The following is a 14,236-nucleotide window of genomic DNA, read 5'->3' as shown; positions in this document are numbered from 1 at the left end:
CTCTGGTATTTGCAATAAGCCAACAGTAGCTTCAGTAGGCCAGATCCCTGGATATATACACAGCCTTTGCTCATACAAAACTTAACAAACATATAGCTTAAATGTTACATGAAAAATATTTTTATAGTTCAAAATTTTCTTATTAAAAGAAGAAAATAAGAACCAGGAAAAATAATCTAACTAGCTTTTAAATTCTGATTCACATATGCTCAGTGCAATATATCACACACACAGCAAATCAAAGCCAGTTTAGATTCAGCTTTTCTGGAGTTTTTTCTTCCCCTACTTTTCCAAGTTTACTAATTAATGGAGACCAGATGTCAAATACTTTGGTGAGAACATAAATTTGAGATGTGAAGTGCCTAATCCTCTCTTGCCTGGGGGCCTTGTGTGCAAACTGGATGTAAGGATCACTCTTGATTTACTAACATTTTATATCCCTCTGACCTTTAACCCGGTGTAAATAATGCTACAAAGGAGAACCATAGTCCAACTGCACAAATACTTTCCTCTCTAACGTTTTTCTTTCATATCTTCTTCCAAGCAGTATTCAGATATACGCACGATTCCAATCAAACACTTGGAGATATGACATAAAAGTAGAGAAAATGATCAGAAACAAAATTTTGAAATCAGATCTTTATTATACAGGCCCAAAGCTGTGGTCACCATGCAGTTACACCATACTGGGAATGATCTTGCTGAAAGGATCTCACTAACCAAATTTAAAGAGACCACAGACTACAGCATTCCAAATAACTGGCACTTTAATTTTTGAAAGAGCAAAAATAAATAAAGGAATGGCAAGTATGTCCTTTTCACATACAGACAGGCATATACATATTCCTTCTTTTCTATAGATATTCAGGAGACAAAATTAGCAGATATTGCCCCCAAATGAAGATTTTTCATGTGAGGGCTCTTCCCTTGGTTATTAGATCAAATACACATTCTGATAGGTGCATATGCCAGAAAGGAAATACAAATACCGTTTTATATTTCATTACTACTTCCTGTTCTGTCCTCCACTTTTTAGGACACTAACAAGAAGTAATTGGAGACATCTAGTCAAATAAAAGCCCTGGAACTTTTCTTTCTATTTTTCATGATACTTTGATAATTTAAGGGTTCATCACAAATCTAAAAAGGTTCAGGTGTCTCATAAGGAATTCATCATCTCTAGAATATAGCCACAGTGAAGAGCTGCACACAGACTGCACATGTAGTGTTATGTAAAAGTGGTTATCTTTAAAAAACAAAACATTTTTTAAAATCGGTAGATCAAAACAAAACATCTTATTCCCTAAAGGATTTTCTTGCAATCTGTTTTTCAATTATTTGCACTAGGAGATGCTACAAATGATGTTAGTTACAATATACAGTCCACTGTCATCTTCTGGTCCAGCAGAAGAACCTGTCTCTCCGATGGACGCAAAACTGTTCATCTGAGCAGATCATCCTCAACAGCACAAATATGGTCTAGAAACTCATAGAGTTTATGGTTTTAATTTATAAAATTAAACCTGCTCCAGACAGGTAATACTGGTACGTAAATTTGCCATCCCTGGGTTCTAGCAGAAACGGGGTACTGAGGTGCTCAGAGCCGTCTCAGTCTGCAGCGCTGGGATCCTTCTAGCACGTCAGCCCCAAGCCGCGAGGTGATGCACACTAGCGCATTGGAGCACTTCTCACTTAACTCTGCAGAGCCCGGGACATGGTAAGCTGCCAGAACTTCCTTCATCTTGCCTGTTGACAAAAGGAACAATAACTAGTCATCACTGGTTACTGGAGTATAATTCCAATTTTTAAAAAGTCCTGTAAATGAGAGCTGAGACCAGGCAATAGCAACTGTTTTATACATAACAGATTTCTGAGAAGGTAAACCTCTGATGAGGTTTACAAACTCGCTGTTAGTTACGGGATGCTTATGAAGGAGAGAAGTGTTTTAATACTGCATGGTTCCTAACATATTATCTGGGATTAATCAATATTATTTTTAAAATATTGTTAGCATGTCGTTACATTCTCCAGTAGCTTAATTTTAAAATCTGAAATTAATAAAATACATATACATACAAATAAATATAATAAAATTTTGTTTTTAAATCTTCCTTAAAACGTTATGTCTATAAAGAAGATTTTTTTACAGCAGATTTTCTGGCTAAAAGTGCTGTTTTGTCTCTCACACATGCTGTACACAAGACACATCCTAAATAATTGAGAACTTTAATAAGGTGAATGAGTAAGAATCCAACAGACCAGGAAATAGTCTGCTTACTTAAGTTTGGTGTATGATTCTGTGCAATACATACTAGTCACGGGCATTTTATATTGGTAACATCTAGTCATTACTTACTATCCCTTCACAAATGACTTAATTCAATGGGTTTCACAGAACGGATGGTGAGAAAAGACCACTGGGTTATGTACTCTGATTTCCTGTCAATTACATTTTATCCAGATACTCCTCTGCAAAGTCCAGGCACTTTGGTTCTCAAGAAACCAACCTTTCTGCATCACCGAGAAAAGGCAAGACCAAGTGCCTGCAGTATGTATCTGCTACAGAATCAGTACAAAGCAAACAGCTTTGTTTTGTATCCTGCCATAGGCATCTGATTATGTTTACCTATTTATTTCCCCCAAATCATCAGCTAGTAGTAATTTTCAGTTATTACTGACATAGGCAAAATTACAAAAAGCATAGCTGCTTATAATCTAATGTAAATATGGAAGTCATGCAATAAATTGCAGAACTCATACTAGTTTTTTTTGTTACACATTCTCTAATTTCACGGAGATACCCAAAGTACTTCTTGTTTCTATAATTATTATCCTTATCATTTCCACATCCACAGAAATCATTAAAGGAACAGTGCTAGCAGGTAACTTGAGAGATCACTTCATCTATCCCTGATCTGAAGACAGGATACCTATGCCATGCCTGCTGATGTTTGTCTGACCACTTTGAACATCTGCTAGGCTGAAGGTTACATGAACTCCCTAAGCAACCTACTCCAGAGCTCTACTTTTCCTTGCTGCTTAAATTTCTTTCCTGATGCTTAAACTAAATCATCCTTGCTGTGATGTAAGCCTATTACTCCTTTTCCATACCTACAGCATACATGCCAGTCCAATTGTCTTTAGAGATATCTATTGCTATCTAAATACTGCTATCAGGTCTTCCTTCTGCTTCTTTGCTTCTAGACTAAACAACCCTTTAATCTTTCCCTGAAGGCCCATGTGTTTTGGATCTTTGACTAGTCTTACTGGCCTCTCTCTAAATGCTCTCTAGCATCTTTAGCTGCAGTTCCCGCAAGTGGGTAAAGCTCTTCAACTGAGGCCTTATCAGTGCTGAGAAGAGCAAAATAATTACATTTTATGCTTTGCTACTCCCATTCATACAGCTCAGAGTAGTGCTGGCCTTATTTGCAGTACCATGAGATCATTGATGTATGTTCAGCTTGGGATCATTATGGCACCAGATCTTTTCTGCAGAAGTGCTGCTTGGCCAGCTGTTTCCCATTTGTATTCTTGTGAAGCTGTTTACTTCTAACTGTATGTATGGTTTTGTATTTGTCCTAATTTAACTGCTCAAAAGTTGGTATTTTCTCTGCCATTCCTCTACTTTATCAAGATCATTTCCAGTTCTAAAACTTGCTTCTAAAACACTTTCTCTAGTCTATGTTACGAGCTTATTAAGTGTATTTTCTAACCTTTCATCCAAACTGTCACTGACAATACCGAATAATATCAGAACAAAGAAACATACTTGCAGAACTGTACTTAATGCTATATCATTGAGGACTACTCTCTGCATATGGTTTCCAAATCAGCCATACACTCAATAATAATAATATAATAATAATAATCTAGCTCAGTTTCCCTAGCTCATATGAAGTATTTTGCCATAGAGTCTTATTTAAATAAAGAAGGAAATATCAGTAAGCATCTTGTAAAATAGTTTGAAAATGAAAGTATCATGGAGAAGAAATTTCAGGCAAGAATACATAATCTTGCTAAAAATGATTTTACATCTATATAACTGCTTTTATGAAGCATTCACACTACTGGAATACTGTTGAATTTAAGCTTAATGGAGTCTTCCACAGCTTCCTAAAACTGAATTTTGTTCTATGGAAACCACCACTTAGAACACAACAAAGACATATCATTACAATACTTTTATCTTAAAATAATCCAGTTTCATACTCTCGCAAAACTCCAAGCTACAAAACCTTAGAGTATTCTTATAATTACTGTTTATTGTTTATCTTGCCTCAGTGGCTGGTTCTTGATTGTCAGGTTCCCTCAGAAATGTACTGAAGTCGGACTACTAAAATTAACAGAACTCGTCATACTGATGCTTTCAAAGAAAGGATTACAGTTTACCTTAATCTTTATGGAGTTACAAGCCAGTTCCACAACTACAGGAGGCACAAATCACTTTTCTAACATAATTTGGGTTATTTGGCAGGTCTTTTCCTACTTTTGAGCCTTCATAGGATTCTGTTTATACTATTTGAGCTACTCACAAAAGTGAAATAACTTGCTTCCTGAAGCGGAACAGAACACTTGATTCCTGGACGGTAATGTGCAACATTGCATTTTTAGTTCTGGACTGGAAGAATTGGAGGCCAGCAGAAGTTGAAATACGGAACTAGTGAACATAACCAACCTATAGTTAACCAGAACTCTCATTTGATTTGATATTTAGGGATGTGTCCCATTAGATTTCCAGTGAAAAGAAGAAGAAAACTGACTCTCCTTTGAAAAACGTAAGATTACTGAGATGCAATCACATAAAGAGGACATACAAATGCTTTCTACTTTCGTCAGTGGAAAAGAAGGAAATATGAGAAAGAAAGATAGGCTAATTAGCCTCAGCAGATTTTTTTGTGATGTGTAACACATTGCCTGACTGCAGAGGTAAAGAAGGATTCTCACAAAAGCCTCTTCTCATTACAGGAAGTGAAAAGTTCTGAGGCTGAGATAAAGCAGACGTCTTCACTTTTCACTGAATAGCTCTAGGGATTTTAAATTATAAGGATTTAAGAGACTGAGAATCACAGACATCCTGATACTGAAACTACCTTTGTCATTTTGTCAGTCAGGACCAGGACTTCCTTCCTTTCCTTGGATCAAGGCTTTTGGCAGCTGTGGATATGAAGGAAAGACAAACCTCTCAGTCAGAAATACAACTGGGAGAGAACCCAGGTAGCAACTTGTTCAGGAGCAGAAGTCTTGATATTCTATTGACAAGGAAAGATGTATGGTGACTTCTCTCCTAAGAGATCTCCATAATACCCCTTGTGGTCTAGAAATTAAAGTTGCCCAGTCCGTTTCCTTCGCAGTCATAGAAAGATGAATTGCTAGGAATTAAATCCAAATTTTTATGCACTGGTATCACAACACAATCATCTCCTGGCAGAGAGACTGCTCCAATTCACCTGCTGGCACGATACGCAGTCTTGATTTGGATATGCAGACCTTGCCTGTAATAGTGGAATGCAACTGCAGGTACTTTGAAGAGCCCTGAGCTCTCATACATGGTTAGGATACTTCTTTGTTCCTCCACAACCATTACCAGCTGCACATTGAGGTCATCTGAATAAATTTCCCAACCCAGAAACATGCATTTGATGATACTACTCTGGGAAAAAGGGAAGAAGAGAAGATCCGTTTGTTTGTAAACACTGGCTGGGTCTTGTCATCAAAGCAGGAAGTGTCTCTCAGGCCCAAGGGAATGTCTGCCTGAGCATAGCCAAATTCTGGGACACGTGAGGCCAAGTTCGATACATGCCATCAGAAGTGCTGATGATTTTACACACACGTGTTAAATTATGAAGCCTCTTCCCCTGACATTAGAGTGGAGTCCATTAAGGTAATATTTGGAATCTTACGCCATGCTGCATATTTTAATGTTACACACTCTGATGTTATACTAAACTGGTAGCAGAAAAATTAAAAATTATGATTAAATTTCATATAGGTCAATTTAATGTTTTTTGGGAAAAGTGAGTAGAGATGTTCAATATCTGTATTACTGTAATAATTCTATACTTGTACTACATAAAAATTCTCACAATTGATGTTTTAAAACAAACTAACAGGCAAACATTAAGCAAAAGTATTGTAATGTATCTAAGAGTGCTGAAACCATGAAGGGAAGCTACAATGTCATAAATTCTAGTTATATTTATTACAATGGATAATGAAATCTCCAATTTGTTAAGGATTTAGAAATATTTTTTAAAACCAAAGGAACCTGCCAGTTTGACAATCTCATGAAACAGTTTAACACACAAGTAAAATCTAGACTAAAGAAAAATAGTATATGTGCCATTCTTCAAAACAAATTAAAATTATTAGAAAGAATGCTATATAACACATTTAAAAATCTACTTAATTTAAAAAGCTTTTCTGCACTGAATGTGGTGGTATATGTGACATCAGTTAGAAACAAGCAGTCCAATGATGCATTACATTCTGCAGTTTGGATATGCTTAGAGTATGAAGTAAGAGGATAATCTAATTGCCAGTCCTTAAAAAATACAGCCTGGGACCCAGTAACCTTTGGCAGGGATTAGATGAGTTCTGCCCTAGATGGGGGAACTTGCAGCAGTTTGCCTGCTGTATGACTGAGAATGTATGTACTGCACTGCGTAAGCCAATGACTACAGCCATCTTTTCCCTGACCTCTTCACCTTCTTCCTCTCCTTTCAGGTGATCTGTGCCTGGCTTTTTTCACTTCTTACATAGCCTGCTTGAGTAAGAGATCTGTGATCCAAGCAATATCCTTATTGCAGCTGTGCAAACTCTAGCCAAACTCAATCATTTATCAAATACAGTGTTGTCAATTCTGGAGAATTTCTCATGAGCTTCATGATGATGTTTTTCTTCTGTAAAGCCTCACCTTCTGAAGAGAATGGTTTATGCAACAATCTGAATTTTCATTTTTTAATTTATTGCTATATGCTTGCAGATGCAAAGAAGCAGCACAAAACATGACTTTGTATCCTGATAGACTCAGAAGAGGCTTAGAAAAACAGAAGGCAAAATAAAAGGGATTTCCAGAGTATTATTTTTAAGATTTCCTAAAATTCTAAAGTTAGTCTCACGATTTTTGAAGACATGATTTTCGAACATTTGATGTTTGCAAGACAAGGAACCTACAAATTTGATGTCTGCCAGATTTGTAGGCTAAAGTAGCTATCATGCTCTATATTGCCATGAGGAAGACAAAGATTTATGTTAGTTTTGGAGTATGTCTACACAATTATATGACTGAGCTCTTGATCACGAGCCAAATCCTGACATACTTGCTACCACACTTCCTATGTTCATGCTTAACAGGACTCATTTGGGTACTCTAGTAAGGTCAGTGTATGAGCTGGGAACTACAAAAAACACTTGAAAGGTGTTAATAACGACTAGCCTTAATCTCTCCTTAGCTGGATGGATTGCGTGAGTGCTTCTGGCCTGTCTCAAGGCAAAGTCCTATGTACATACACAACAGGTTGAGCAAACTTTGCATTGCTCTGGTACAGCGAGCATGTGCTCATACAGCCAGGAGAAGCTGAGAGTCAGTGTGAGGAGCTGGTACATCTTGGCTGTGTGATCCCCTGCCTCACATGAAGGTAGGACCTGGCCACAGTACTGCTCCTACCCTGCTTCAGTTCTGCTGAAGGGTTTAAACTAACCTCTATGTCTCTGTCTTCAAGGGAACCAGAGCAGCCTATAGTCAGCTGAGACTCATTTAGGAAGCTGTTGGCTTCCTAGGTCCAGGTGAATCTGGTAACTTGTACGGAAGGGTCTTCGCTCCAGCTTTTCTCCAAGGTAAAGCACCAGCGGAGGTGGGCGGTGGTGGAGTCAACACCTCTCTGCCTGAAAGGCACCACCACCACTGCTGCTTGGCCACTTTCCCAGCTGTAGAGTTTGCGCACCCCTGTAAATGGTCATAATGGACAAAGTGGATAAAACTCATTGTGCAGTCACTGAATATTAGCTGGAAGCAAATAACAAATAGTTTGTTGGCAGCATTGAGCAGTGTCCTATACTGTCTCAAAGCAGTAACTCTGTGAACTCTTCTGCTGAGTTTCCAACAACATCAAAAAAGCAAGTTTAAACCAAAAGCATCAGCACTACCCTGAAATGGGCCTGAGGTTCTCATACCTCTCTGTGCCTTTGTCAGGGATGCGTCACACTGAGGACTTGAGATCCTGAGACAGACTAATAGACCTAGATTTTTCTCTTTTCTTACAGCCAAGGATACTTTTTGTTTTTTTTACTATTGTGCTTCATCTCACTGAATGTTTAAGAACTTCTGGTTCTCAAGGACAGCCTCAGGAACATACAAATTGTCTGGAGCCCTTAGCTATATGGGATAGAAGGAACACAAAGCATAGGAACTCAAGACAGAAGGTCATAGACTCCAGAATCCTGCTATTGCTTTTCATAAACTAATCAAGCTCTATCCTAAATTTTTTTCTCCTGTAACTCCTTTTTAACTACTGTTCCAGAAATTTGCTGCTCTGACAGCTAGAAGCCTTTTTTTCTAAGTTGCAGCTTATTCACGATCAATCTATATCTTTCAAGTTTGTGTCTACAATAAACATCTTTTCTGTTTTTCTGGTGTTTATCACTTTAAGGCATCTGGAGAGAACAAATTCATAGTTTCTTTCCCAGGCTTCATTTTACTAGGTTAAATAAGTCAACATCTGTTAGTCCCCTCTTGACTGTTAGACTTCCTTTTCTTTCCCCAAAGCTCACCTCTGTGTCTTTTCCAGCTTTATTTAACCTTTCTTGAATGTGGCTGATGAGACTTTCATCCCATATCCTACAAAGGCCTTCTATAAAAGCACTGCTACTCCAATATCTCCACTGCAAAGGCTTTGTTCTGAGACAGCATCTACCTTTTTCACAGCATTACACTGATGGTTCACAGACATCTTCAACTAACAAACACAATTTGCTTTTTTTCCCCGTTTTACTGTCTCCAACAGGTAATTGCAGAAATTATGTATACCTCTTTCAGTGCCTGACTTTCCATTTATACTGTTATATTTCTTTCCAGTCCTTCAGTATTTCCCACGTTTTAACAGTGTTTCCTTTGGAAGAACCATACCTATCTGCAGTTACCTGCTAGGCTTATACCAATCTTTAGAGTGAATGTATTTGCTTTGCTCACATGTCCCTCTGTTATCTAACGCTTTGTCTGCTCTCTTGCTTTAGCCCCTTAGGGGAGATCATCAGCTTCCTTCCCACACTCCCTTCACTGTTCCCATTCTGCAGTGGAAATACCACTTCCAAGAGTTTTAGTGCAGGAATTGCCTCCCCAGCAAATTAAAAATGTATGAATAGCCCTGAAAGTTGAACTTTTCAACCTACAGATTCTCTTAAAGATCTTGAAAATTGCCTGACTGGTATCAGTCTACATTTAAATTTAATTATTTATAAGAATAATCTTATTTAATGCCTAAAATAACTTTATTTTACAATATTAACAAGTTGCAATCTATCATTATTTTTGATTTGTCTGTGACCGTAGCTGTTATTGATCAGAGAGCCAATAATTTCAGTGATGATTCTATCTTACAGAGCTTGACACTAAAAATATTTTGGCACCTTTAATTTAAACTTATAAAGCATGTAAACAGATTGTCTCTTAATCCCATAGTCTGCTTAGTCTTTAAATGTCTGTATTGATGGTAAAGCTGACCAGCCTTGGAAAATAAGCAGTGGATAATCTTTCTTCAGATTATTTTCTTCAGATTATTAACCCCATTTACTGATCAGCTGTCTTTCTCTGCAAATTCTAGAAAAAAATTTGATTGACTCTATATTGGTGTTACCATACATCCTTTTCACTTACGCTAATAAAACACCACAATATTTAGAACTGCCTCTGATAATCATTCTTGAATGACAGAGTCCTAGGATTTACACAGTTTTTGCATCTGTTGAAGACTACATCCTCTATTATCCCTGCCATAGTCTCTGACTGACTTACTATTAAATCTACACTGGAGGTTTGACTGGACCAACGATTCAATATAATTGCTTTCAACATTTATTCATGTCAGATTTCAGGCATTTTAAAAGGCCCAAATCTAAGTATTTAGAAGAAGAAGAATCTTTAATGTCAACAAACAGTAACTAAAATAGTTCTGTATTACTAATGAAGATAACTAGAGAAATACTAAAGAAATCAGTCATCTACATATTACTATAGGAGCAGAAGAAATTTAAGTGGAGAAGACAAGAGAATTTATTTTGCCAGCTACTGAATCAACTTTTCTAAAGTAAAGATCAAGCCACTCAATGTCAACAATGAAAAATCTCCATTATCACTATTTTCTCCATCAGTCTAACAAAGATTTGGATCCAGTTTTTAATAATGGCAGTTTACTGGTATTTGTTTGATATCATTGCTTTGAAAATGATGCTTTTTGCACATGCCCTCTTCAGAAACCTTGTGAATTTTCAAAGTTGTCAGGCATTAAGTACTAGGCTCTTAGAAGTCTTTCACTTTTCAAAACACACTGTTGCCACTAGACACATTTTTTTAGGAATAGCGAAAACAAAAGTCAAATTTAACTTTTAATTGTGCAAAGATTATCATCTTTTTAAAAAAGACTATAGCTATAGGTAGCATCTTTGTTCCATAGCTCCAACAAAGACCGCCCCATCCAAAGAAAGTTATGCATCGTCTCTCATCAGTGCAGGAACGCGGTCTGCCTACCGAAGCCAAGAATCTCCAGAGATCAACATCGTCAAATTCACATCATTCCTGTTCTTCAAAGTGTTTAAAACAAAAATATTCTAGGGAATCACTTTGATCTTTTTTAACTGTAACTACTACCAGAACTTCTGAAGAGATTTTACATTATGCAAAGAATAAAGATACATTAATAAGTTGTGTGAGCCAGAGGAAAATCAAGAAATTTCAGAGTTTCTAATCAGATTAAGCTATCAAAAATATTTGATTTACAAATAATCTGAAGACTTTTTTTTTTTATCCTGAAGAAATACTTTTTGTTTCTACATTGGAAAAAAAAGTCAGCACAAAGGCAAATGCCTTTACTATAAGCAGAGAGTCTAGTAAATAAAACATAAAAAGTTCATAAGTTTGAAGCAGAAGATGTTAAAGATGCATTAAAAAGAACAGTCTACTCCAACTCCAAAATAGCATTTTTTAAAAAACAATCAGAAATAAAAAAAGGTGATTAACTTGTATGACTGTCAGGTTGTGCTCTTTGGGTCATACCACTAATTAAATAATTTTGCTAGCAGTATTTCATTAACAATTTTGCTATTACAAAATTAACCAGAATGTATCTTATTCTTTTATTGTAGCACATACCTCAGCAGTGATATAAACAGCTGGAAAAATATATTTACTGCAGAGATCTGACCTGAATTCATATAATATAACAGTGATAACAGAGTGAGATGGTTTAATAAATCCAAAGTAAAACTTATCACCATAGCTACTTTAATTATTGGATTTTTTTTCTCTCTCTCTATATATATTTACACACACACATACACAAACACACACACATATATACACACACACATATATGGACATAAGATTAGCAAGATGTAGTATTTACATAAATTATATATTTATTAAAATGCCTAAATCTAGGTATTTAGAAAACAAAAACCTTGAACAGCTTTAGTCTAGGAAAATTCAGCTTGGTGCCTTTAAATACAATTTCTTTGGTGTCTCCTAAGAATGTAGAGGATTTTCCAAAAATGTCATTTGTAAACTCTTTTTTGCAACTGCAGTGCTGCCAAATATTTTTACCACTGAAGAAATGCTATTTCAGCTGCATTTGAGTGGAGTAATAGTGGTAGCTAATGGCTTATTCAGTTAATCATAGTTATTCATCCCCTGGAAATGCCTCAGAATATAAAAAATGTTTTGTTTTCCTTGTGGACTCTTAAATTACAGGGATTATATAATATATATGATATAAAACCTATCAGTCTGACTACAAACTGAATCCAAAACCACTCCCCTAAAATAATTCTAATATTTGGAGTCTCAGAAGAGAGAAAAATGATGTTGTTTCCCACAGAGCTACTGAAACAGCACTGATAGCAGGGTAAAAAAAGGCTAAAAAGACAGTTCTGGTTTAACTGAAATGTAGCTGTTTGACCTCAATTTACACAAGTCTGAAATAACCATTACAGACCATTTTAAAAAAATGAAACCAGAAATATGCTCAAAGTAGCAGAACCACATATATCCTCTCCTGAGGCAAGAAAAGGCTATGGATGTAGGGCTGCAATTTGGCTCGTAATACAGGCCAGATCAATCATAACATTGTTTTTTAATCTAAGCCCAATAGTCACATCCAACTGTTCAATAAAGGAACAATACATCTTGTTCATCTCTTCTCATACCATGTATGTTTTAGAAGTACCAGTCAGACTTAGCTTTGTTTTGTTCTCAGGTCTGAGAAGACGATGTTACACTGTGTGTTGACTATCTGTCACACGAGCAAGGTCTTAGCTGGTTATATCTAATCTCTTTGTGGTTGCCATTATCCTGTGAGGCACATCACTCACTGTAATACCTTAAAGAAACCTCTTTCAAAGTCGTTTTAAAAAGATGCAGATCAAGCTTTAAGGTAATGTCAGGCATCAGGGATCAGAGCCGTCTGTGTTTTTAAGTTGAAATTGTTTTGCAGAAGGGAGTAGATCACTAGTTCATTAAAAAATCCTACTGGCTACTTCAAGGAGCAGCACTGGTAACAACCTCAAAGACAAAGTCCTGATGGTCTCCTGGATAGAGCATTTCTGCCATGAAAGCAGGTAAAAATTCTAAAGGCTTCCAGAATCAGCAAAGCAGTAAAGTTTGGTATTAGACATGTCTTCTACGAAGAAAAAGATACGTATTTTTCTGGGGAAGTAATCTGGGAGACAATAAAGTGTCAAAAGACCTAAGTAGATGGTATATACATAAGTAGTTAAGTTTTGACTTTAACTTCAAGGAAGAATTTGTTGAGAATTTAGCGATGAAAAGAAAGTTGAATGGAAGTGATTTAAAAATGCAAGATTTCATGATTCAAAGGAAAGGAAATGATAAGAGTAGTAGAAAAAATCTAGTGAATTTAAAAAATGCAGACTGTAGCAAACTCCAGGAACTAGTCTATGAAGCCTTCACTCTAAGAGGGGCCAAGTTAAAGGCACGATAGCAAATTAACCCAGTGAAGAGCAGGGCAAGCAGTATAGTATAGCAAGAGCTATTTAATTACCTTAAAATCCCAAATCCCAAAGCAGTAATTTAAGAAGCATCAATAAGGATGCAAATCTGCAATCTTACCATTGTTTATTGTGGCTGAAATGTCAGTGAGTTTGAGTCTACGCACACTGACATAGCTGAAAAGTACAGGAAAATTTAACTACATTGTGCAACATAACCAGTACTCACCAGAGAGGTGAATTCAACCAAAAAAAAAAAAAAAAAATGATATTCAAGCATTCCCTTTCATCTGGGTTCTCAAAAAAAGTTAGATGTAATTCTGCTACCTAATATATCTGAGGATCTGATACTTCAGTAAAGAAAGAGATTTATAAAATCTGCTATAAGACCAAGTGAGGTTGCAAGCAGTTTACAAGATCAGATTAGAATTCACTATGATGACAGTAATTTGGATGAAAGTTTTGAAATCAGCATTAAGTCTATAAAGACAAGTGAAAATTACCATCAAAAGATAATTCAAGTGCACAAACATAAAGGGAGACTTCCTAGGCAACAGTAGTGCAAAAAGGATCTGCAGGGGACTTCTAGTGGTCTATAAACAAATTATAAATCAGGATGATATGTAGTTGCAGAAAAAGGCAGTCTGATTTATCTTCATGATAATACTATATGCTAATCAAGTAATTATTCTTCCCCAGTCAGCACTGGCAAGGCCCTGACTATATTACTATGTCCTTTTCTGTCTACCAAACTTTCAGAGGAAGTAGACAGTTAGAGGGAATCCAGATGAAAGCTACAAAAAATGATAACAGATGTAGAAGGAGGGAAGGTTGAAAGAATTAGATTGTTTAGTCTAGAAAAAGAGAAGACTAAGAGAAGACATAACACACTTAAAATATGTAAGAAGTTGTTATGAAGAGAGGATGGTGACTAATTGTTCTCAATGTCCATCACAAACATGACAAGTAACTCACTTAATATGCAGTTATGGAGATTTAACTCAAACATTAGGAAAAGCTT

General features: G+C 36.3%; 1 protein-coding gene across 1 annotated transcript in view; it reads right to left on the bottom strand.

Annotated features, from left to right (window-relative positions):
• Positions 1-638: 638 nt before the first annotated feature.
• SCAF8 (SR-related CTD associated factor 8) overlaps positions 639-14,236 on the bottom strand; it is a 96,093-nt gene continuing 82,495 nt past the window's right edge. The window contains exon 21 of the mRNA XM_062572405.1: positions 639-1,746. The gene's annotated coding sequence lies outside the window, so the exon portion shown is untranslated. The remainder of the gene's footprint in view (positions 1,747-14,236) is intronic.

This window comes from Rhea pennata, chromosome 3 (assembly GCF_028389875.1).
Source record: "Rhea pennata isolate bPtePen1 chromosome 3, bPtePen1.pri, whole genome shotgun sequence".
Taxonomy (NCBI): domain Eukaryota; kingdom Metazoa; phylum Chordata; class Aves; order Rheiformes; family Rheidae; genus Rhea; species Rhea pennata.
Note: the sequence above shows the minus strand (reverse complement) of the source record. Positions and strands in the feature narration are given on the sequence as shown.